The 27,047-nt window shown below is 38.6% G+C and overlaps 1 protein-coding gene across 3 annotated transcripts in view; it reads left to right on the top strand.

Moving 5' to 3' along the window:
• ESRRG (estrogen-related receptor gamma) overlaps positions 1 to 27,047 on the top strand; it is a 351,575-nt gene that overhangs the window by 309,912 nt on the left and 14,616 nt on the right. The window lies entirely within an intron of this gene.

Genomic DNA, 27,047 nt, shown 5'->3' with positions numbered 1-27,047 from the left:
ATGGAGAGGTGAGGAGGTTTCTAGTACTGCTAGACATAGATGTCCTGGGGTAAAAAGAGCACTTTAGTTTCCAGGATAGTCACTTCCGGCATTTTTTACTAGCATTAAATTAACTGAGGGAAAAAAAGAATATAATCCCAGGCATGTAAACATCTTACTACCTGCAAATCATACATGAATATAAAATAAATGTGCAGTAAGACTCTTAAAAAAGCATCTGGAACTCTTGCTAATTTTGACTTTAAAATCCCTATCTATTTGTTGAAAAAGCCTGTTTAAGAATAATCATCACCAAAAGCAAAACAAAACAAAAAAAAATGGAATTAACAGGTAACAAAAGAACTCAGCTCAATTCTTACGTTTTACTTAAAAAATAAAATCCTTTATTAAAATCCGCTTCTCTCAAGATCAGAATTAAACAGTGACTTTATGTCTCTATTAAGTTCACCTTTTATTCATATACAAGTACTTGCCTCTTCTTCCTGAGTGACTGTCTCTCTCTCTCTCTCCCCCCCCCCCCCCCCAAACAGTCCTCTCCCTCCATCCATGCCCCCAACATACACACTACACTGTCTGGCTGTTGCACTTTTTTTTTTCCCAGTGTCCCCCTTTATCTGCCTCAACCAATCTCCAAATGAATGCATGTCTATCATGGCCTTAGCTTTGACACTCTGGATATATTGATTAATAGTTGCCCTAAGCTCCTTTTAGCAAATCAAATTTTCACTTTTAGCAAGGATTTCGCCTCTGATTTATTCAGCAAAGTGAAATGCACTAAATTGACTTTGACATTCAGGGAAAATGGCTGAAAAACAAAGAGAGGAGGAAAGAGATATAAATTGTGTGGCAGCTGGAGACTTCAAGCATAAAAGAGGCAGTTTTCTATAGAATATCACTGGTTAATTTGGAAACACGCATTTAAACAGGAGTGAAAATTATTTTCTTAAAATTAGATGTTTTTTAGACTGAGGATTTGGGATATAATATGGTTTACTTAGCAAAATGCAATATATTCAACCCAAATTCATCACTTGCTAATCATGATGCAAGTGTGGGATCCACTTTTGTTGCCACTAATAATTATTATGTTAAACGAGAGACAAAGAGGTTTCTGAGTAGTTTTATAATGCGGTACTAAATTGGTAAATATCTTCCTACCATTGCATTACGTTGTTCATTCCTGTGGCCCTTTAAAAATAAGAAATGGTTAATAAAAATAGGGCAAATCAACAGTAATTAATGCCAGTGCTTTTATTCTCTTTCTGTAAACAAAAATAGCTATTATTTGATTCTTAAATGCAAGAGTATAAAAAGATGTAGCAGCCATTCCCTATTATTCTTCTAGTAAAATCAAGAGTGTTGTATTACCCTGGATGACTTACTTGCAAACATTGTATTACTGAAGTACCATGAGGCCGAAAATACACCATTGCATATTTGAAAGTGTTCAAACGTGATGCTGAATAGAATAAAGGAGAGGTAAAAAAAAAGAAAAAAATATTAATCCGTTCCGTTAGCACATCTGGGGGTTTTCTGAAGCAGGGTGTAAGGAAATGCAAAATAAAAATGTAGGAAATGGTTTGGTTTTATTCAACAATCAGGCACTACAACAAGAATTTGTAAAAGAAAATACATATGGTAGTTTGCCCAGTTAATCTATACAGACAGACTAAGAGCCTTCGGTATGATCAGTTGTCATGGGTGTACAAGTCAAATGTGCTATGCCAGCCTCTGCTGTTTAAGGATCTGGCCCTGAAGGGATAAACCCCCATCAGTAGTCAGTTTATCAGTGGGAGCTGAGAGTTTTCTTTGTCCCCAGTGTGTAGTCACAACCTCAGAACTCTGCAGCAATGTGCAGAATCAAGCTTTAAGCAAGTATTTCCACTTAGAGGACAATACTCACCTTTGTACCCACTTCTTGTGTGACAAACAGGTTTACTAGATTAGGTCTGTGTAAATTGCAGATGACTCAGTAACAGTTTTCCTCCTTCTGAGCCAACAAGGAATTAATCTTATTACCAGAGAGGTCTAAATGTATCTTAACCTTTTTAATTTTACTGTAGTCTCCGTTCTTTTTTTTTTTTTTTTTGTAAGCAAGCTGAATCTGAGACTTCAGCAATAATGGCCTTTTGCAAGTGGGACAGCATCTGAAGTGCCGTACAGGAGATAGCTGGGCACATTTTCAGGCAGGTTATCTCTTTAAAGTCATTCCACTGCCACCCCCCATAATCTAGTTCAACTGCCAACCATATTAAAAGATTGCCAGTTAAAATCATACTGCATGAAAGAATTTAAACTTCCAAAATAGTCTTTGCGGGGGTGTCCTTTCCCAAACTTTCCCTAACTGTACAACTGATACCTCAAGGACGGCCAACTTCTTACAAGTAATGCATGGCCACAAGGCAGGAAGATGCCTTGCTCAGAAACACAGTAAGAAAGTTGGAACAAATCTTGACATTATTCCTTAGGTGAGGAATTTGCAGAAGAGGCAAAAGCTGCAGAACTGAGCCTATCATTTGTGTTCACCTAAGTATCACTTCTGTATTTACAGGACTCCTCTCCTCTAGAAAAATAAGGCTTTTTTCAGCCAGATTCAGAATTTAAAGAACATCCAAAGAAAGAGATTTTTTTGTCAGTTTTAAAATTCCTGAAGGCTTTGTTGGAAATAAGATCACGAATGGTACATGTCATTTAAATTGGCCTGTGAAAGGCTCATAGCAGATGCTGGGAATGCAGGGATAAAATTAGAGCAACGTAGCCCTCTTATGGTAACCATTTATTCCATTTTAAAATAAACAGGTGACTTACTCATCTAACTTAGCCTCCAACAAAAATATATTTACTTTGTTCTGGGTGAGGAAGAAAAGAGCAGCTTTTCAGTCATATGTGTTGATACTGTAAATCCAGGATGAGAGGACGGACGGGAAGAAGAGCCAGTTGCTCAGACTGGATTTAGAGCAGACAGGTCTCCGCCTGTATGACTGGGTCAGCAGCACAGGATGGTCTAGTTTCCTAAAGTCAGCTGAGACCACTTAAATACTATAATTCTAAGGATGCCTCTACTTTCTCTCTGGATGAGTTCAGCTTCACACCTGCTTAACCTACATTAGAATAGGATTAATTACCTGAATTGCAAGGCCCCCTTAGCCAGTCAGCACGTTTCTGGCAAGGCACATGGTGACCTGGGCCTGGTTACCTATAGTGTAGGGGTAGCGGGGGAGCACCTGGTTTGTAATGGCAAGGCTAGATCCAGCCTGATAACAGAATCAGCAGTTTTTAAAAATGAGTCTGCAGTAATTGTCTTCTGCATCAGCTGGGTCATACAAGAACTTTATGAACTCATGTCTTCACTGCTAGTAAGCTTTTTTTTATTCTGCAGTGCTCAATTTATGCACACATATATATGTGTGGAGAAAGAATCCCAAGAAACACAGGAGATGCAGAATCCAAAGAATGCAGATACTGAATGCTCCTGTATTTACTTAGATGGAACTCTTACTTAGCTGTAACTCTCAAGCCAGTTTTCCATGGTATTTTAATTCATTGTCTCCAAGTGCAATAGTGTATAGCAGGCAGGAATATTTGGGTAGTTTTCCATGTGAGAAAAAACCACAGAATCTTCCTTTCATTTGAAAACATGTTCTATAAAGAGAAAGTTCTCTGGCAGTGTGCTGGTCTGCCCAAGGGATTTTCCACCCCAAACTCCTGAGGCACGTATTATAGATGAGTGGAAATTTCACAGTATAGCTCTGAACCTTCTCCCCAAGATGTTTTCATCTGCCATGTTGTGCACCATCAGTTTCAATCAGCTGCATTAACAGTTGAGGTGAAATCAAATATTGAAATGAGATCCAACTACAGACACAGAAGGCCCCAAGTTCAATGGAAATGGCACTTGAAAAGTAGAGTCAGCTAACTTACCGGGTCCTGACATGTTACGCACAAGAACACTATGGCAAAGAGTTGTGATGAGGGTGGAGAAAAGGCAGGGGCAAATCTGCAGTTCACATTCGTCTTGCTGTTGGAGAGACTAGGGGCAACAGTTTAGCACATAATGGCTGCTGATCATATGTTTGTTCAGAGAAGAAGCTGCACTTACTGGCATAAATATATCATGGCATTAGCAGGTTGCAGGGTGTATTTCTAGCCAGAGATTTTCTTGTAACTATGCTATAGCATTGTGCCTGCCTTAATGAACAGGCATTAGACTCCGAACTTACTACGATTCAAGCTATATCCGGTACCATATGGAAGTTACCGTGACCCTTGTCTCCTTCATTAATTAACTGCACTTGCAGTGAGAAGAATTTTGAGTCCTTCCCCATATTGGTCTCTTCTAGAAAGCCATTCTACTCTGTGATCCGTTCTTCACTTTTTACTACTTTGAAGTTTCCCAGAGATAAAGTTAACTGTTGTGTAGATTCAGGAGCATATTGCTTAACATCAGTGAATCTCCAGCTACAGATTTAGCATGCAATGTGCATTATGAATTCCAGATGATCTTCATTCAGTGACATTGGTAGAAGTCTATTTTGAAGAGTTCCTTTGTGTTCCGAGTTACTGAACATTTTCCAGACACCATTAATGACTTGTGCCAAACACTTTGCCTAATACATTCAACACAAATTTGGAGTTCACAGTGATCGCAGGATTGCACCTAGCACTTCAACAATGATGAGTAACTTACTGTGTACTATGATCCTCATATATGAGGCATACCATGGTCTTTGTAACCAAAAGGCCACTGGCAAACAGGATGCTTCAGAAAGGCACTAGGTAGGGAGTGCAGGTAGAGTTGGGGATGAGCAGTGCACACGCTGTGCAAGATAATTCCATCAGTATCATAAACCTACAGAGGGCAGTGTCTGCCAAGAGCCTTAGATGGGCATTTCGGGAGATATAAGTCAAGAGAAGAGGGTGTTGACAGAAAATATTTGCATACTCATAATCAGCCAGTATCAATGACAAACGTAAAATCTTTTAGAGACCTGCTTGGAGGAAAAAAATTCACCAAAAAAGAGCTTGTGACAGGGGGAGATAGGAACACAGGCTGCCGTGGGTCTCCTGAGTTCCAGTGCTACAGCCAACACAGGTGAAGTAGAATTTGCCATCAATAGCTACATGGACAAGTGTACTGTCTCTGTGGTAGAAAGTGGTAGCTATTTATATACTGAATGGCAAAACTAAACAATTTAGGAGAAGCAATGAAGTGTGTCCTATCCAATTAAAAATGCAGTGAGAATTTTAGGTAGGCAAAATGTAATTATTTAATTGGAATTTGACCGGGATGCTTTTCCGCTGTTAAAATAAGTATAAATTACATGAGCTGTAAAACTTTAAATGATGAAAATATTTTGAGGTCTTTAAGCATGGTAATTGGAGCTATATATTCAACTTTGTTTTTAACCTGACACTTCATAATAGCTGTTCCCTAAAGCAAGTTTGGTTTTTTTTTTTTACATTATCGAATATCCCTTAGTGAAGCAAATTAGCAATCAGTCTGGAAAATATTTAAGTAGTACAATCACATTATTTACACAGACACTTCCATTGTGCAGAGGTCTCTGTGTTCCCAAATATTTGTAGGATCACTTCCTTAGCTATCAACATTCACACTCGAACCTCCCTCTTTAGAAAAGCTCTATATGAAAAACCATTTAGGCCAATAGAAAGACTTCCCTTGATTTCACTGTGCTTTGGATCAATCCCTAAATATGCAGGTCAATCTGAAACCTGCGCGGACCTCAGAGCTTTATTATTTGCCTTCTGCTTAACTTACCACTTTTGTTTAAAAGGGGGAGGGGGGCTTGGTGCAATTCCTTGCACAAAGCTTTTTTTATTATTGTTACTATTATTAACAAGGAAGAGAATTCTACTGTGGAGAATTAGGGTCATTTACTGTGAGCAGAATAGAGTCTGCTCTTATCTAGAACCATATTTCAGCCCTTATGGAAACATGAGCATCTGGCCAGAATGATAGAATGTTTATTATAAATATATTATTTAACTGTTTATGTTATCAATATGGTGCAGATAAAAATCTACAGAAAGCCTGCACTTAGTATTTGGGAGGATTTTAAAACATCATCCAACATGCCTCTGGAAATAGGTTTTCTGATGGTGTGGCTACAGACAGTGATTCCAATTGCTCTGCTCATATTGTCCAAAATACACTCCCCAAATAATGTCCCATCAGGTTGAGGAATTCCAGGTATTTATTCTGTAACTTTTGTACTGGTGAGGAGTGTTCTCCTGGGGTTCCTTAGGTTAAAACCACTTTTCTTTAAGTCTTTTCCCCCTCAGTCAGTAAAGGCTTTTTTATCAAGTTTTGCTCTTTGGCTTTTTGCTCACTGCTTTTTAAGGATTGAAGGCACAGTAAGCCCTATCCTAGGACTCCCATTGATACGTTTGTACAGTGTGGAGGAACAGGCTCCATGTTACATCCATACTTGGCTCGTTATCCTCTTATCAAGCTCTTTGCATCCCTTTGTTTATTTGAGGAGACAGGAAGACTGTGTGAAGGCTGCTTAGTCAGGGATATCAGCGTTGTTGGCAGGGGAGTGATTGCCAGTTGAAAAACAAGGCATTATTGCTCATTTTTTCCCTCTTATTAGTTTGATTACATTTGCAAATCAAATCAATCCATCAGACATGATCAGGCCTCGTCCGCATTTTAAGGAATAGTAATCTCCGTCTAATAAGATGCAAATGTGTCACATCGGTAAGTAACCAATAAATCATCGTCTTGTCTTTGGCAATCATTAAATATCAGAACCAACAGTCAATTTTTAGTATTTTCAATTTGCGATATGCCGCTGGAATATAAAGATAGATGGACGTAATTACACAAACCAAACACTATTTCAGTTCATTCCAGACAGCAAATTTAGTGGAAGGTATAACTGGCTTGTCATCACACTACATTATTCCTGGCGGTTCATGCAAAGTTCACAGACAAGCTTCAAATGGACATTGCTTTTTTTAGTTCCCTTAACAACATTCCCACTACCACCACCAAACTTCAATAAATGACTTGAAATGCTGTAGGACATCACTTCCATCAGTGCACAAAAAGGCACAGAAACCGAAACATTACCCCTTTTCCTGGTGCAGGCACCGTGTGCATGTATAAGACTGAAATCCAAAAGTTTCCTAATACTTGCTACGTTCTTCCTCTCTCTTTCTCTTCTTTTCTTTTTAGACATTTTAATCTGAAACTTCAGTTTTTCCACTGACACAGAATAGGTTTTCCACGATTTTTGCAAGTTAGCTCACATTTAGTAATTTCAGAACACAGTGAAGACAGCAGGAAGGATTGGCACACCAGCTTCCCTCTCTCTCCTCCTCCCATCCCCATATTTTAAAGGAGTGGAAATTTAAATTGTTTTTCTTTAAAAAATTGATTGGGGATTTGGGAAAATTGATTGCCTCATGTGCATCCCAGGGATTAATTGATATGTCTGTTGTCTGATTCACAATGTCTTGCTTTCCATGAATGACTCTATACAACAATTTGCATGCTTTTCAAGAGAGAAAAAGACATAAGCTTATATCCTGGCACTAGTGGCAAAAGAAACCCAAATCTTGTCTTAAACAAGCATAGCTTTTACCCAGATATTTTAGACTGTTTTAATAGGATAGGGTACAGACCCTAAAAGTGCAGACCTGCGGGCAGACTGCTAATTTCAGCAAGAATTTAGGCCTGCTGGAAATTGTATTACTGGGTCTTCTTACAGTGCTGAGTGACATGAGAGTGAGAGAGTGCAAAATACTGTCTCTGTGCTACGACACAAGCGGCTATGCGGAAATAAGAAAAGAGGATTTTGTAGGCTTGTGCTGACTTATGTAGGTTTCCAGCGCACCAAAGCCAGACAGTGGGCTTACTGTATTTGACCTTAAGAAACTTCTTGCCATGAGCTGTGTGCCCTGGGTGGACCTGCTGTTGCAGCATCCTGTCAGTTATGTTTCTTTTAGCTAACTTGCTTTGAGAAGCTGAACCTCAGGTGCTTTGGAGTGACTTTTCGAGAGATCCTTTAGCCCCTTCTGTGAGAAAATAATTTTTACAGTAGCAGTTTGATTTCATTTGGCAAATGAATTAAATGGAAATTAGGGAGGAGGCTTGCTTGTGAGCATACCTGCATGTTTTGGGTTCCCCATTGTGTTGAGCTCCTGTTAAGGAGCAAAGGGTGGGGAGAGTGATTTTGCAAACAAGAACATGTAAACTCCTGGATGGTCACTGCATGTTATTCATTCTTGGCATCAAAACTCTTGTTCTTTGGTGAGGGAAAATTGCAAAGAAGTACTTGTGAGCTGCACACAGTGTTGATTCCACATGCCAGAGATTTAGACAACGTAAAATGTACCATCAAGTACCAAATATTTCTTCTTGCTGTTTTGAAACAAAAGATGTTATTACCTGGTTTTACCTATTTTTATCCTCAAACTGGTGTAAATCTGTAGCAGCTTCGTGAAAACAAGAGGTTTATTCCAGATTTTAAATGAAGCAACTAAGCAACTTTAGTTAGCTCTGTTATCTTAACAAAGTTCAAGCTTCCTGGCACGTTTTTCCAAAGATCTCTTTAAATTAACGTGTTCCGGGATGTTCCATACCTCAGTTGCTAGACTAATGCTGCCTAGGTCTCTTGCAAAAGTCTCCTGTTTCCATAATCTCCAGAGACTTTGGTGAGTAAAAGCTGCATGTAGAGGCCATGTGCCTAAGAAGCTCAGTACCAGAACCTTATGTTCTGTCTAACCAATTTACATACTACCATGGTATGTTTAATTTGCTTTTTCATCAAATCAATAATGGGTCTAATTGAAAAAATTGGCAGAACTACATACAACATAACTACCAATGTCAGTGTTTTCAGGAAATCAGAAATGTTGCAAAGCTATGCAAATGACACCTGTGTTAGTGGTGCACCTCTGTTACGAATGTGTACAGAAACAAACATTACTCAGGTGCAGCATCTGTACCAATTGATCGCTATGCTATCAGAATTAATCACCTGGTATTCAGCTCAGAGAATACAATTTACATCTTAATGTATGACACTTATTCCAGCACATACATGCACTACTAAAAATGGTACTATTCACTCCTGTTTAAAAGTGTGCATCTATTTTTATAGGCAAAGCCTAGCAACTCTTGTTCTTAGCAAACTCCCAAACACTTAGGATGGCTACTTCTATTAAGTTGCATCCTTTCAAAGGCAAACTCATACAGGACTGTGTAACGAAATAGATTTTGTCCCTGGAGTTACATGTCTCAAATCCTGCCCCCACTTTCACAAGAAAAAGGGATTTTTGAGGATCGTTAGTGCTCCGCAGAAAATAACCCGTGTGAAGATAAATAAATCAGTGAAGTTTGGCACTGTACAAGATTGGCAGGCCTTCACCAAGATGCTCCAGCAGTGTTGCAGGTGCATTGGCTAGCAGTGTGGAGAAGATTGTGTGAGAACTACACAAAATTGTAGCACGTGCTCTCAGTTCCTTACTGACACGAGTGCTCAGCTAGCGTTACTGCTGCGAATGGAGCTGTGCTTTATGCAGAGTCTGGTCAACGTCCGTGGGGCTGGCAGAAAGATTCCGGCCAGGTGCACCAACTGCAAGATGAGAATTTTAAAATACTAATTTTAAAAGAAAGAAGTGTGGATTTCAACTTTATGTTCTGTATAATTGCAGAGCTAGTGGGATTTTAAAATATCGCAAAGCCTTAGTCATTAGCGTAGGGTAATCACCTTTGCTGTTTGAAAACAATAACAATAGAAAAGGTATTGTACATTGACACATGGAAATTTAATGCTTTTCAGAGAAATTTTGTAGGGATTTTTTATTATGTGGCTAATTACATATTTACATGTAATGGCACTAGCAGAGCCATTACAGTCCATTGGGTAAATAATATGCATTTTAAAAACCATTTATAAATATGTATTTATTTGATGGACCAGAACGGTTTTTTGAAGTCATTCTCATCCACTGAGTAAATAATATATGGATTGCTTTTAAAAATAAATATGTATTTCTCCAATAGACATTTCAGGCAATTGGGTAAATAATATGCATTTTTCAAATATTAAAAAAATACATACAAATGTATAGAAATCTGGCCTAAATATGTATCTTCCTGAGAGATCAAAATGATCTTATGAAAGGTGTCAGGCATAGCTTTGAAATTTCTGTTTCAAATTGTCAGTCTGTGTCACAACCTAGAGTTAATTAAATGTATTTTATGCATTTTCATACATACAGTATAATATCAATGTCTGTTTACAGTTTTATAACACGAGTGCACTTGACCCTCTTACTCAGTGTTATAAAGTCAGCACGAGATGGTTAAGATCCTAGTTTTACTTTGTGTTCATCTTAATACAATGCAAAATGTGGGCATAGTCCTGCATCCATAGAAATACATGGGAAAAAAAATCAGTCATCTTAGCAGAAGCCATCGCAAACTCTGTTGTACTGCTCAACTTAAACTTCCTCTTTATGTTCTTCTGGTCTTTTTCTGTTGATTGGCTAGCAGGCAAATTACAAGAAAACATGAAACTGTTTCATCATGTGGCCTTGATTCAGAGCCTATTGACATGAGTAGGACTCTTTCCACTGGCCTCAGAGGGCTTTAGTTCAAGCCAGACATAAAGGTCTGCCATAATCCGTAGAGACAGCCCAACATGAGAAGCTGAAGGCTAAGTCCCTTTCTCGTCTCTGACACTGACTTACCAAACGACCTTGGGCCAATCATTTAACTTCCTTACGGGGAAACCGGGATTTATACCTCCAATTTTGGGAGTCATTTGAGAGCTATAGATTTAAAACATTAAATATGATTCACAGCATGCTAGGATTGAAAGATGTGAGTACAATGCATCACTGGTTTCTTTCTTTTAATATACTATGGGCTAGAGCTTATCCATCCTTTTCTAAACATTTTAGCCAGTTTATCCCTTCATCCATTTCATATACTTTTCAAGAATGTTGAATATACTTTGTAAACCTTTTTTTCGTGAAAATATTTGTTGTTGTTGTTGTTTTCAAACATTAAATGAATAAAATAGCACAGCAGCCCTGTGAATTAATATATATATATCCATAGCTTGCACAGAAAGACTGTGAGACAGAGGGGGGATTAAGTGACTCCAACAGAATCAGAGAGAAAGTCAGTGGTAGATTTGGGAGACTAAATTGTCTTTCTCGTCTTCTTCCTGTATACATGTACCTCACGCTTTATCTATGCCTCTGACATCATCTGTGATACGCTCCTGAAAACTACTGATTTTAGTAAGTTAGTTAGCTGTTTGACAAGGGTGTATTTGGCAAGTGCCAACTATAAATGACGTGTGCCCTGTGCAGTCAGGATAGCTAAGTGGGATCCATTGTCAATCTAATTGTTACTTTGATACTGAAGGAATGAAAATATAAATACATAGTGAGAATATTTCAACTGGAGCTCTATTACAAAGCCAATCACAGCAGCAGTGAATTATTACAAAAGAGCTTTCGGAGCCATCTCTTATGGCTATTCTTGCACAAACATCACTGAGTCGGTGCTGATTTGGCCTTGATACCCAACATTGCCTGAGAGCCCAGCAAATGTGATGTTTTGACAGAACATGTGAGGAAATTCTCACCTCCTTCCTTCTCAGATCACTGATAGAACAGATGAAGTCCATAAGGAAAGCCATAGTGAGTGGCTGGTCACCATAAAGAAGGATCAGCAAGAAACAGGCATTTGAAAGCAAATCATGGGACAAGAAGAAAACCAAAGAAACAAAAGATGATCCAGCAGTTATTAGCACATTAAAATTTATTTCAGACCTCTCTAATGGCACATCCACACAAAGCACAACCATGCTTTCTGTGTAATTTCTAAAACTACTGACAGAATACGTCCAAATACCAAATGGTAGAGCCCAACACTGGTCGCAGTAATGTAGAACATAGGGTAAGGAATGCAAAATAAAGCCCGACTCTCATGTCACAATCAAAGTAAAGCTTTCCAGAGCACCAAGAGCTGCATAGCAAAAAAAAAAGTGTGGGTAAATTAGTGTGCATCAATTAAGGACAGGGCATCACTGGTGATGCTTTAAATAGACCTACTGGTGCCCAGAAGGAAAAAGAGGGTCTGACAAGAGAAGAATGCAAAGAAAGGGAAGGCTGAAAGCAATAGTGAGAGAAACATGGTTACATTAAGTAGCTCTGAGCATACCTAACAATTCTTTTGTAAAACACGTAACTGAGCTATCATGGCTGCCCGCCTGGTCATTACCAGTCACCAGTTTGCTAAGACATAGTGGTGGGAGAAGCTCGTCATGATGAACATGAAAGAAGGTGGTGATATTAAAGATCAGCTACGGAAGGGTACCTGTACGTTAAAAGATGGGAGACTTGAAATAAAATGTGAAGGTGCTGAGGGGCAAGATGGCACAACTGTAAAAGAAAGAGTTTGTGTCTTAGTCGCTCTGTGGCCATATTGAATATGACCTATTAAATTCTCTGTGTAATTAAAAGGGATAGGAGCATTCATACATTTTGTTGCAAATTGATATGATCTTTTTTGTCAGTGATCTGAATAAGATTGTACTATAGTTTTTAATTTAACAGATTAAGAAGCACAATTAAAATATCATGAAAAAGATAATAATCTAAACCTCTGGGTTTTTTTTGCTTATCCCTGCCAAGTTGATAACAAGAGCTGGTGTATGTAACAATTACCTCCACTACTGTAAATTTACTCTAGTTTGTGGGCTGAAGTGTTAATAAATACCTTGCAGTATTCCAGAGGGAGAAGCTTTCCATCTAATTAATAAAACTAGGAAGAATACCCAGGACACTGAACCATATCTTTCTTATTAGTGTTGGCTTCTACAAAGGAGAATCCCTGAATCTCAACACATTAGTAAATGTCATACCCCTGGGTTGCACAGAGACCTCTTGAAAAACTGCTGATTTGCTGTGGAAAAAAAATCACCATAGACTTCAGAAACAATTCAGCTAGGGAATACCAAGTGTAGAAAATCAGTGTAGAGCATGGCATACATTATAGCACCTACATATTTGTGCCACATTTGGTGAATCTTGAAAGAGAAAACATGCAATTATACCCCCATTTCCCTTCCATTTTTGGTCTGTACTTATGCTAATATCTTTCTTTATGTCCGAGTATGGTCTTATTGCAGTTAGGTTTTTTAGAGACTTAGCAAAAACTCTCCTTTACGTGTTCTCTAAACCTGGGTTCTTAAAAACACTTTATACTGATACGTAAGCTGCATGTAACTGTTTATTAAATGAAAGAAAAAACAAAGGATCACTTGAAGAAGGAGAATCTTTTAAGCCCAGTACTGAAATAAAATTCTTTCACAAAATATGTAATGCTGATCCCCTTTTCCTTTGCAGTAATCCACATTTGGGAAAAATAAACTTCGTCTCACTATGCCTGAGCCAGTTCTGTTTCAAGGCAGTTTGCAGTAAACCGCAAATTAACAGACTAACTTTCTGACAAGCACATAATTCTTTACTGTACTTCATTGAAAATCATAGTGGTAATCTTACATTATGGAATACTGATATGCATTCTCTGACAGACTGGACATTTACCAACAAGTAAAAATTCATGCAGTTCTTTTGTAGAATAAAAAATGTGTGGTGGTATATGTGTGTTTTCTCACACTATTATCATTATTTTTATTAGACTGATGTAGCAAACTGGTATTACTGCCTCCAACAGAAATAGAAATAACATCTCTGCATTTACTTCTTTCTTGAAGTTTTTTCTCTGAAAAATGCTCCTGCTGAGTATATTTGTACGTGCTTTTCATCTTACTGGTACGAGTGATTGGGAGGCTAAAAAGAGGTAAAGCGACAGAGCTTATCCATGAGGTTGCTGGTAATTTGGCTAAATACAAGTCAACTGGATGGGAAGTGGAGGAGGTAAAAGATCAGCCAATTTTTTTGTCTACATCCAGTCTTCTCAATTTTCATAGTCCATGCTTTAGCTAGGATCTTCACTGAATTCTGGTAACTTATTAGAGCATAAGAAGGCAATTCACAGTGCTGTCCAGGATCACAGAGTCCAGCGGTGTCTGTATAGTCTAGTATTTTAGATGTTCTAATGTACTGCATTTGCTTAAACCTTTCAATCTGGGTTTGTCGTGTGTCGTCCGTGTCCCGTCCCCCCCCCCATTAAGAATGTTTATGATGCTTCCACATGCACTGCAAGGAATAGATCAATTCACACCATGCACAGTGAATACCCGCCATACATGCAGTTTCAATAAAGCATGTTAACAGCAGATACTGGTCCTTAAAAGACCATATATCAAGCATCCTCAGCGACCCTTTGTGACTATGTTCCCTGTTTCAGGAAATACTTCTCATCTGACCTGGGTAATTACATTATTATTTTGTCCTTCAGCAAGACACTTTTTTATATTAAAAAAACCAACATCTTTAATAAGCAAAGAATGCAAGTTAACAAGCAGGTGATCCTCATTCATTTTGGTAGCTTTTAGAATACTCTGAGTTTGCTTAGTACAAATGCATGAGTACACAGGCTTATGCCAACACACACTTATACATATACCTGGCTGCTTTTATGTGTATGATAACACTGAGGCTCTTCCGTATCCATTATTTTCGTCTTTCTACAGTAGCAGCTCCAGAGTGAGAGCTCACTTGCTGTGATTTTGAAATTCTTTGCCTAGGGCACATCTCTCTAAGCTCTTCTGTTCTGAACTCTAATTGTAGGAGTAGGCTCCAAACACCTCAAAGAAAGGCAGCCCAAATTCTGAGGCTTCAGTTTTTAGGAGACTAGGAACTGAATGTTATAGGTCATCAACATATACTGTACTGTCTTCAGCAGTGATCAGCCTCAGGGGAAGAGACATGGTCCCCATAGTACGCAAAAGCCTCTGGAAAACTTTTACTAATTCCTTGTGCTCAGAGATTAGACTAAATAAGGAAACAAAACGTCCTTTTAATTTGGTTTTGGAGTATTATAGCTGGAGCTATTCTGGCTGTCCATCTAAGCATCAGCTCCCTCTCGTGAGTTCTTGGCTTCAGTGACATCCTTTGGGAAGGAGTTCCCCAGTCTAGTTACTCTGTGAATGAAGAGTTTCCCTCCTTCCTTCCATTTTGAATTTCCTGTGTTTCACTGTAATGGTGCTTGGTCTGTGTTATGAGACAGGGAGAATAAAAGCTTTAGACCTGTTTTTTTATACCATTAATTTATATATACTTTTAATGCATTCTCTCATACATCACTATGTTGAGGAAAACAATTCCTGCTTTATGAGTCTCTTTTCATAAGAGTTTTCCTAGGTACGTTGTTCTGCTGTACTTTCTCTGAACCTCCTCTAAATCTGTCATACTTTTTTTTGGAAAGGGCTGAGCCATTCTGTCGTTAATATTGGAAATCAGAGAGTACTGTTGGTATTTTCCTTTCAACTTTTCTTGTCTTCAGAGGTGTTTTTAGCCTCAGCCATGAGCATGACACCAGCTTCACAACTAACCTTGGGCTACTGAAAGGGGTACTAATAGATGCAGTTTTCAAGCTAATGTTTTCACACTCTTCCCTGGACTCTTTCAGAATTGGTCAGGATGATGCAGCTCTCCATCTCTTTTTCTCACCTAGAGATCATTTAGTCAGCCTTGTCTCACTCTGGAGGAACTAACAATACATACTTGGAAGGCCTTCTGTCTTAAATTAAAGAGGGCATTGGTGGAGGTCACCTCCATAAACTACATTCTGGTGATGCAGGTACCAACATCATATATAATCCCCTTGTTCCTTTAACTTGCACTGAATTTTGAGAAGTATTTTCATTTTCAAACTGAAAATAAAATAATGTCGGACAGTGTTGCATGAAATTGCATCTCCGGTGCTGCCTCCAGTGAAAGCCTATCATCTAACTTCACCTCTGTGCATCTGCTCAGGATAATGCATTTAGAAATCAGGAATGGTTTGCTTTTTTCAGTCTCAGAAGCAAGTGACCTGGATTCACTCTTAAGAATATGATTTGCAAACTTGTTGACTAGGATTCTTCACCTGGAGGATGAGTTGATTTGTCCATATAAATCCCTTTTGTCAAATTTAGTAGATGAACAAAATGACCCCTCGCTTTCCATAGAAAAATGCGTAGTCCTTAAAAAATATGCAAATTTCTTTGAGACGTATGAGAGGGTTTTAGATCTTTAAGAAACCAAACAAATTCCGAACTGAATAAGAGTGAGAGGGAGAGAGAAGGTTGCCTTTCTGCAAGCCGCCAGCTTTCCCAAGTGTCTCATCCTCTCCCCTCTGTCATCCTGAGGCAATGTGCCTGCATTTGTGTGTAGATTTATAGTTTATTTTTATCTATGGCTTCATCTGTAGGTAGCTATTATAGCCGCCTTGCCTGGATATTGTTTGGGCCTGATAGATCTGTCTGTAGTTCATCAAAGGGGAGCTGAGTGGCTAAAAGCCATTGGGTCCAGCTGAGGATGAAATACGAGCCATCAGCCTTGGTAATGGCTGTAAAATTTCATAATTACACGGCCTTTATTACATTGCATAATGATCCTGAAGCAGTATGGAACAATTAATTAAGATTTTCAACCATGGCTCTTTCAGAAATTAAAAGGTGCTAGTGGCTGAGAAATGGGGAAGTGTCTTGTCCTAAAAGCATTAGGGATGCTTAAGAAGTACTTCCTGGGTACTTAAAAAAAGGGGGGGGAGGGGGGAGGAAAAAGAAGTGAAGAAAAAAGACAAGAAAAAGAAGATCAACTAGTTAGGCAGCTAATGTCAGAGTAACGTTTTTGTACTTTACTGCTAGTTCTTAATGTCAAAGCTGGTTCTAAAACTCCTGCGACAGTCACTGCCATAAAGCTGTTCCTTTTCTGTTCTGTAAAAATTTTCATGCCTTTTTTCCCCCGTGTTCTGTTCTAGCCATTTGTCACATTTATAAAAGTTGAGCTCTGCACATTATTAAATAAATGCATGCCATGACTTAGGAGGAGGGTCACTTAGCTGCGTATTGGGGTGTACTGACCAAGGATTTTCTCTTACGCGCTTTCTCGTGTCTGAGGCCATTGAAATTCTTTGAAGATCTCTGCAGTTTGACAGACATCCCCAAGGAAGACTTTTTTTTTCTTTACTGTTTTGATATTTTTCTTCCTTTCTTTTCTTCTTTGTAAATGCAGCATGTCAGATATAATATAATGTTTTCCATGAGATTGACCTCAGACCTGATCAGAAGTAATTAGATTCCTAAGGTGCTGCAAAGGTGTTTCACGGGTTTCTGATGTACGTACTGAAAGAAAAAGTGTTTATATATGTGCAAGGAATATGCAGGGAGAAACAGGAGGCCTGGACCTGTGCATGTACGCATTACCTGTTGTGATCAATCGCTCAGCATAATTCCGAAGGCCAGCAAATTGTGATCCAGATGGGGTGTGGAGTGCTCACTTGTGCCAATGGTAGTAAAACTGATGAAAAGACAGCAAAAATAACCCTGGTGTTCTCCACACACCGTCAAAACTTTCAGGTCTTATGGGAAGGAATCTCCTTTTCACTATGTGCCTTTTTTCCCCCCTCAAACTATTTTGATTCATACAAGCTCTCGATATAACTCTTAGATAGGATGAGCATTGAGTAGTATTGTTTTTAAATTGACCGGTCATCATGTAAGATCCTATCATTCTAAATATTTTATGAGAAGCTAAGGTTTCCCCAAGGCACGTCTAATAATAAACTTTCTGCAGAAAATTTGGAAAGGATTTTGTGTTTCAAGGAGGAGCTGGCTGCTTGAAGTAAATTCTCTTGTTGAGTCATTTATTCCCTTAATAGGAATTTTCTGATCTGCTGTCATTCTTGTTCACACACTGGGTGTCACTGCCTCTAAAACACTTGTCATTCTTTAATGGAAACAAAATAGTCATTGCAGTCAGAGCCGCAATGTCATTCCACTACCCCTTGCTGCGTCGGCAATAGTGAAAATGACAGAGCGGCTCTCAGTAGGGGTAATTAAAATGTAAATATTGATATTTTATTATTTGAAATTACTTTCCAGTGCGGCATTTAATATCTCTCCATCTGTGCGGCTCTGTTTAGCGGTCACTTTAGTGCAGCTCTGGGATGCCAAGCGGCGGCTTGATCCCCGTTATGTCAAAATGCTTGTTGCTGCTTAATTTTGATATCTAATTAAGTGGAAAAGTACAGTCCACACTGTAATCCATGGCATCTTAACCAGCTGCTTGGGTATATTTAGAATTAATCTCCACTATGGAATCATCCTAATGTATGCAATTAAGAGTCTGCCGATGGCTAATTAGGTGTATTAGAATCAGGCAGCTTCCTTTTTTTTTTTCTTCCTTTCTTTTTTCTCTCTTTTTTTTTTGCTGTGTGTGGACTGTTGTAGACTTAAGACATAGCCTCCAGAGATTATCTTAATGGTACATATACACTCAACTACGTAAACTAGAAATTTCACATTCATGTAGGAGAATATATGTGACTCTTCCCCCAAACCAGGGAGACTATAAACATCATTTGAATTTTTTGGCAACTGCAGCACATTAAGAAAATCAACTAACCAGTAGAAAAGTTTTAAAAATTGGGAAGAAGGAGGAAGATGTGTAGGACAGTGTTCTGAGCTGTCATTTTCCTGCCAGAGGGTGAAGGGCTGTATTTACCCCAAATTTTGCAACCTGAAGTTTTTGGTTTGGCTATGGAAAGATATTTTAGCTAGCTCAGCACATACAGGGTTAACACAGATATGTTGATTGGATATTAAGCATGGTTGTCTCCATATGCTAATACATTCCAGTATTGGATTCATATTATTAACATGATTGGGGAATTCCTGGAAACCTGACTTTGCCTGACAGAAAGATGAAGGGAGCAGGGATTGCCACAGCTCTCAGTGAGGAAATGACTGGTGGCTTCCCCAGGGGAGCAAAAGGCAAACAGCAGTGACCCAGCACTCTTTGAGGAAAAGTGCTCCCAAAGCAGACCCGTAGAGGGTATTAATAAGTGGCAGCACGTATTAAATGCACAAGAAATCCCTCCTTTCTGTGAAGAAGAAAAAAACCCAAAACTGATATAAAATAATCCAACAAACTTGCTTTTGAAGCCTAATGTGCACCAGGCTGAAGAAGCTTGAACTCTGAATTTCTTGATATTCCCAGTCGGTGTGTGCAGTTGTTGGGAGGCTGATGGCGTACAAATATTTGAAGTGAGCAGTACCTGACCTAATGCTAATCATTGTTATTAGTTTAGTTAGCTTCCTCTCTCAACCTCGTGTTCTTCTTTTTTTAGTTCAGTAAAAATTTTTAAAAAAGCTATAAGGGTGGGCTCTTTTTGTTTAATTATGTGTGATTGTAGTTTCATTTCTGCTAGCTGAACTCTTTGAAGGATCTAGGTAAGGCATACCATGCACAGGATATGCATGTATAGTGCTGACTAGTCTAAGCTGAACTGTGTTACCATTTTCTGGATTGGACTTTGAGAAAGATTCAGCCCTATTCAGGTTATTTGTTGTTTTTCATCTACAGTCTCTTTACTAATGACAGAATGTAGTTTTTATTTTTTCACCCACAAATCTGGCTTTAGTGTACCCATACTCAAATACATATGTCCACAACAGATTGAAGGAAAATTTGTGTGAAATCAATATTTATGTTGAAAATATGATTGGTCTTTTTTTATATAGGCTCAGCGAAAGAAAACAATCAGGGTCATAAATGCAATCCTACTCCTTTTTCTCCCATGTAAATGTCTGGGCACACAGGTGATACCTCAAAATATGCTAGACATTTTAAAAAGCAGATTTCCTATAAAATGCTGTAACCCAGAGGCAGACTTTTCAGGTCTAGGGGCAAAGGTTGTTTTAGGAGCACACTATGTCATATCATCTGCCTCTGCTATCTTCAATAAGAGGACAAAACAACCCCCATAGTCTAACCAAAGCATGTTCAAAGGTTACAATTTAAAGAACTGCAAGAGTTAACTTTAAATGAGCAGATCAGATCACTTATGTAGTGCATTAGAAAGATCACCTTCAGGAATCTGCAAGTTCATATTGCTGACCTTAAGGAGACCTACAGCTACACTGGGCCATATTGGACTGCTAGTCTGAATTTTAAAACTTTTTCATTGTCCCTATCTTAGAATTCAAAACCCACTACAGAGAAGGTAATATGCAAGAAGTGCCAACAGAAAAAAAAAAAAAAAGCAAGCAGTTTACTACTTACCAGGTCTTCCTCTGTTCTCAGAGCATCTAGTGTTAAATCAAAATATAAGTGTTTGGCCTGGCTTCTTTTTAATACAAGGCTGGTATGAGTATGGAGTAAAGCTATTTAAAATTGTGGAAGTTCCAGTGGTAAAACCAGGCCAAAGGGAAAATTAAGAATTAATCTGTTTAAATCTATTGTCTTATATTTTCTATTTTCTCAGTGAATACTGAAATAATAAGCTATGAAATGGAAATTAATGGATATAAAGAGTACAGTACTTCAAACCATGTGTTTCCAGAAATGCCATTATAAAATACTCCATACATGGAGGTCTTACCAAATCTGTCCTGAAGCAAGGGTGACTTCCCAGGTTTTTTTTCATCTTTAATGTTTCACTTCAGAGCATTAGCAGCTGAAGGTGGTTATGTGAAGTCAGAGAGACATTCTCAAGTCAGTCACATTTTCCAGCTCCTTCCCATTACTATTGCTAAAGAAGCAGCTCACAAGAACTTGTGCTGTAACTAGAAATGCGATATTTAAGAGTAGCTGCCTAGAAATATTTGGGTGGTTAGAGAGGGGTGTCTCTGATTCAAGTACTGAAATCAATTTGAACTATAGTGAATTACATCTCACTATATGCATCTTACCCTGGGAAGAAATGACAAGCTTAAATTGTGGCTGTTTACTGTTATCATATAAGGTTTCAGAGGGTAAAGACAAACTAGAAATATTTCTAACTGGTATTTAAATTACATTAACACCTTTTTGTATAGCTTGAGTGAAAGGTCACGCTAGACAAGCAGCATCTTCACTGTTTGTAAATGTCTAATTTGCTGCTTTTAAATTGCTGTGAACTTCACTTACTTAGTCCTGCTGAATGAATCCAGTGTTGCAAATACTTCTGACAAGCGAATATTTGCTTAGTGAGAATCCATTGTTTGTAATGGATTGAGAGGGACATGCAGTGTGAATGCATTTTTATTGCCGTGCCATCTCTCTGCTGTTGTTTCAGTGACTTGAAAGTAGCATTGTCATAAAAGCCCCGGGTTTCTTAGTGCTCTGTGTGGCATTTCCTGTCTTACTGGTAGGTGTTAGTGAAGAAGTTCTTATCACAGGCATTTTTTCGTGTTATAAAATATTAAAAAAAAATATAATTCGTAAGAACTTGGACAGCAAGAGTTAGGAATACAAACATGCTTAAATAAAACCCGAGAAAGAAAGAGCACAGGCTTGGGCGAAGACATCCCGGTCTCTCTGCACGCATTTTGCTTTTTGTACTTGCGTCGGAGTAATTCTTGGGCACCTCTGTGTATGCAATCTGATCTTCCCTCTCCCACGGCCGCACAGCTAACAGATGGCAGTCACAACTCGTAGCGCGGAGAGCGCTGCTCGTAACAGAGCCCCAGTACTGCTTTTGCAGTGCTCTGCTGCGGAGAAAAGCATCGCTCAGAAAAGGCGGTGGTTTTACTGCGCAAAAGTTGCTGGATGAAACTAATTTCTAAACGTAACTTGAACTGTAGCATATCAGTTCTAAATAGCTTGGAAGCTGAATCCAGCAAACAGCGTTAAGTTGAGCCTTTGGCTATATTTCTGGTCAGTTGTAGTTTCTGCTTTGGGATTTGATTTGTGATTTTTCAAGTTTGAGCAAATACCTGTGCTTTTTGTTTCATGAGCTGACACCTTTCACACGGAAATCCTCGGTTGTACTTAAATTTCAGCTTGCTATGGCATCACATGCAGTTATTAGCCCTTCAACCAGGGGCTCCATGAGCAAATGGGTATGGGGAAAAAAAAAGAAAAAGGGAAAAAAAAAAAAAGGGTTCACTCTGGTATAATGAGTCATATCTGTTTCTGCTCCAGCTTTCACCAAATTTCATCCATAATCTGTGAAATATGTCTAGTGATTAGTGAGAGCACTCTCCTTCTGTTTAATGGCTTTCGTAATAGCTGAAATGTTTGTGGGTCTTGATGTATATTTTTAGACTAAAGAGTATTTTGAAATGCAGTTAAATCTGTTTTTTCTTGGATTAATATAATAAAAAGGATCTCTTAATTAAGATCTATGGGGACACTCAGCTCTAGATGTACCCAAAGAAAGTGAATCATGCCATCCTCTTCCTTGGATTTCTGAGAGAATAATATTAAGCGGCAGTCAGGCTATGAAGGTTTCCTTCAGCAAATACTGTGATCGTGTCTAGAAAATATTATGTAGCCCTAGCAGAAATTTCACTGCTGAAATTTCCCTGGCCTTTGTTTACATCCCTGGAAGCCAGCTGAAGTTGTACGATGGATCTGGGCAAGCGCTGAGAGTGTGCCAGGAAGGGAGAGGAGGGTGGAGTGACAGCTGTACGTCCGAGAGCACACTGGACCTGAGTCTGATCTTGAAATGGAGCGGACTTTCTTTACGTTCACTTCTGTGCAGCCGGCATAAGCCTTTGGCCCACTGTTTGTCATTTGACCATGAGGCCGCTCACTCTCTAAATAAAGTAATCTGGGCTGAAAGCAAAGTTTTTTTAAAAAGCGTTTACAACATCAGTTTGTTCTTTTGACAGTGGTGACTATACATCATTTTTTGAAATCAGGAAATAGCGCTGGAAACATCAGTACCCACAGAACATTTAGAAGGAAGTTAATGTATCAAAATTAAGTGTAAATAATTTAAAAATCCAGCTCTGGTATTTCAACTGTGTAAATATATTGAATCTGCAACACACTAGTAAACATGTCCTTTTCAAGCACAGCTTTGATTATACAAAATGTAAATGAAGATATTTGAAGTACAAACCAGGGCAAGATGGAGCAATGTTTTACTCATAAAACTAACATTCACAAAAACAACTGGTAAAATAAATGGGAGGTGATTATCAGAAAAAGCGAGCTACTCCCAGGTTTGCCAACAATTTCATACCTGGTTTGATCAAATATTTGGATTTCTAAACAACATAACAGAGAGGAAGGGAAGTTCATTCCCTGCAAAGTGAAATAAACTAGGATTCAAGTCAGAGTAGCCTGATGTAGGCGTCGCATCAAAAGTTGAAGGCTGAAAATAATGGTAGGCTAAGTCCAGCCGCTCTCTTTTTTTGTCCAATAGGTCTCGGAGTGCTGTGTGCAAGGCACAGATCTTACTTTGGCACTTGACCATCTGCAGCTGCTTCACTCTAGCCCCTAGTGAGTTAGTGTCCATGAAGTCCATCTTAATGAAGTAGAGGAAAGGGTCTTCAGGAATATAAAAGATTTACCCTGCTTACCATGGAGCTGTGTGCAGTGTGAAATAGAGAGCAAGCAGTGCATGTGCTGAGATTTGAAAAGATCTGTGGTTTAAACGGCCCCGTCTAAGAGACTGTGAAGGGTGTTTGGAGCTGGCTTGGAGTGCTGAGCGCTACAGAGCGCGGTCAGCTCGCCGCTAGTTGCTCCCATAATAAAAATGCTAAGGCCTTTTTACCTATTTATTTCTGCTTCCTTTGAGCTTCGGGTTTACTGGTATGCAAAAGGAAAAAAAAAAAAAAAACAAGCATATGTTCGGTTGCTCAATCAACCTTTTCTCAATCCACACTCTGTGATCTCAGTGAGTCATTACAGCATAATTACAATTTGAGTGCGATACGCTGTTTGTAGAAAAGTATCTATTTTTAGCTGAAGAAACACTACAGTCCCTGAAAGGAGCAGAAAGAAAGAAAAAAAGGAAGGAAGAAAATCTGTAACCAGCAAATCAATGCTATTGTTAACTGATATTACGAGACACCCTGTAGATTTACAATGCTTGCGTTCAGCCACATAAAAACCACACTGAAAAGAATGCCTACCAGGGGTTAAATTCATATGCCTGTGCTGCAGCCTATTTCTGTCAACACTCAGCTCAGGAAATAAACATTTATGCTTTCTGAAATGAAAGTGTATTTTTGAAGACTAGCCGTCAGATATTTTTTGCCCTTCACACTTTCAAATGCTTAGCCTTTTTTGTAAGTTGACTGCAAAGTGCATCAGTTTGCTCGGCAAAAAGAAAAAAAAAAAATCTTGACAAGTGCCCATGGCATCATTGTCAAGCGCACGAGCATCTAGTAGAAGATGGCAGGAGGGTTGGCACAAAACATGCTTCCTTCAAGCTTCTTACCTCAGGGGTACCTGACTCTTGAGAAGCCTTTCAGTCCTTCCAAATGACGTTATTGCAAACTGTCATCTGGTTTATTTGGAGTGAGCTGTATCGCAGATAAACATGCTATTTAACTGCAGGTCAAGGTACAGAGTCATTCTGCTAGCAAATGCCTGAGATACATTAAATGGCATTGACTTGGGGAGGGAGATGGAGAGAGATCAAAGTTGTCACCAGTATGGTACGTGCTAAGGGGGAAGAAGGTACACAACATTGTACTTTAAAAAGCCATTATGCAGTTCTACATTTAAAATGTTGACCTGCAAGACTCTTAAGGGTTAAGGACCCACACAATGCATGGCAAAGTTCAAAACCACACCATCCTGCAGCATCTCAGGGCCATTTGGAAAGAGCTTACAGCTGTGACTGGGGAGGCTAACACTGCTCGAGAAACCTGGAAGTGTATTTTGTCTAATTTTGAGAGTTTTTTAAAAATAGTTACATTTTAAAATAGAAAATGTCCACTTGTCACACAATGTGGTTGATCTAGGGGATTCATATAACAAAAGCTCACAGAATCAGAGCACAGTTTGGCATGAAATAAGTATAACCTCTTCCAAACACTTAAAAATAAATCTCTGTACATAAATACATATGCCCGTGTAATCTATTCTTTCAACTGTGACTTGCTGAACATCTTTTAAAAGGGCATTGGTGTTATACAAGAGACATGCCGGATGCTTTCACATTTTCTGAAAAATCAAAACAAAACAAAAACAGATTAATTACAACTTGATGCAGCTTTACATTCCCATGAGGGATGCCTTTAAAAGTTAAAACATGCTTTCACTGAGCAGGCTTTCAAGGGAAAGTTACTTCGATCAGGAAGAAAATAATCGTGTTTATTTGATTTATTATTGGAGAGCAGAACAGTGAGGTTTATATTTGCTAGTTTTTCTAGAATGTAAAAAATCTCTTGGTTTTTTATGTGTCATATAAAAACAATTAGTATATTTACTGCATCAGAATGCAGATTTTTCAGGAGTGCAGTACAATAAATTATAGACAACATCCCATTTTTCCCCCTCACAGGGCACATGTAATTTCCTTTGACTGTGGCACACAATAAATGTTATTGAAACATAGCATTATTTGTTTTTTAAAAAAACAGAAAAACAAACCTGTGCTAAAATAGATAAGTAAATAAAAGAAGGAAGTTGGGAGTTTTCAGAAGAAAAAAAATAGAAATTGCAGGTTAAACTTTTTTTAATCAAACCTGATTTTATTGCTTTTTGCTTAATTAAACTCCTCAAAGTGTGTGAAACATTGTTATACCTGAAAAATTGTTAATTTGTAAATCACAGGGACAAAAGGGCTCCACTGCAACTTTAAAGTTTCTATGCACGTAAATGTCAATAGAGTGCCTTCTCCATCATCAGCACTAAATTCACATTGATGCCTCTTTTCTTCTCTGTATTGATCCTTCCATGAGAACGTAGATTTGTATCTGTTAATTAATGCGTCCTGAAACAGCGTTTGTATTAATCAGGCAGATAAGAAAAATTGGATGCCTGCACCCTCATGACAACCGTAAAAGTGCTGGCCCTGATAAAATCGTGGATGGACCTCAATAAAAAAGTTCCTCCTTCCACTCAATAAACTAATCATCCTGCTTTTAATTATTCGGCAGAAAGATGTGTGGAGATTGGAGAATGTGTAAATCTATTTACTAACAGCAGTGTCTGGGAGGGAGAATGGGGCTGTCACAGGACGGTGCTGCAGGCTACGTTCTCTGTCCATCTGCTACTGCAGAAAAACTGGTTCTTGAAAGACGGGAAGGAACAGAAATGTTGAAGCTAATTGAAATCATGAATTCCTCCCTATAACCTTTCAAATGATTATTTCTTCTCCATTTCCCTCTTACTTATTTTAATCGTAGATGTGTTATTTTCCATTGTCACCTCTTCAAGGGTTTCCTGTTGTTGTTGGCTCAGTTTTTGTTGGGTTTTTTTGAAGGCAGAGAGCCACAGTTCTATCACAAGACTCAAAAGACAGTAAGAGAAAATGAAAACAAATAAGGAGGGGGGAGAAAAATGAGAGAGAGAGAGCATGCAGCCAGTTTTATGTTTCATTTTTTATGGATGCCTGGTGGTTTGGATGTGGGGTTTTCTTTTTTATTGTATTAGTTTTGCTGCTTAGTGCTTAGAGAGAAAATCTTGTTTGGAGTAGATGCCTTGCAGATTTGCCAGTTTATGATATATTCCTGCTTGACTGTAACTCTTGACTTTCAAAACAGAAAAATGCATTTAAGTGTAATTGAACGCCAAAAAGAATGTTCTTACAGCAGGAACCCTGTCAAAGGACATGTAAGCAGCTTCATAAACAACTAAATGAAAGCCTCAGACATGTCTTAAGACCCTTTAAGAAAAGCTTGACTAATCCCCTTTGATGATTTTATTAAGTACTTGCGGTTGATGGTGCCAACTGGCAAACTACTGCATTTCACCAACAGGCCAGGAAAATCACTTCCTCTCCCATATTGTTTTGTAGCTCCTAATGTGATTGGGATATTAGCAGTTTGATATAATAAATTGACAGGTACTGTAAACAAGAGTCTGAATAGGTAAGGCAGTAAAGATGTTTGCCCTTAGTGATCCTATTAGGAAGGGCAGCGGGGTGGAGGTGGGGGGGAGAAAAAAAGCAAAAGTTAAATTCATTAAGAGGCATTTATTAAATTTTTGATTGC

The sequence above is a fragment of the Haliaeetus leucocephalus genome, unplaced genomic scaffold (assembly GCF_000737465.1).
Source record: "Haliaeetus leucocephalus isolate CR32 unplaced genomic scaffold, Haliaeetus_leucocephalus-4.0 Scaffold156, whole genome shotgun sequence".
NCBI lineage: Eukaryota > Metazoa > Chordata > Aves > Accipitriformes > Accipitridae > Haliaeetus > Haliaeetus leucocephalus.
Note: the sequence above shows the minus strand (reverse complement) of the source record. Positions and strands in the feature narration are given on the sequence as shown.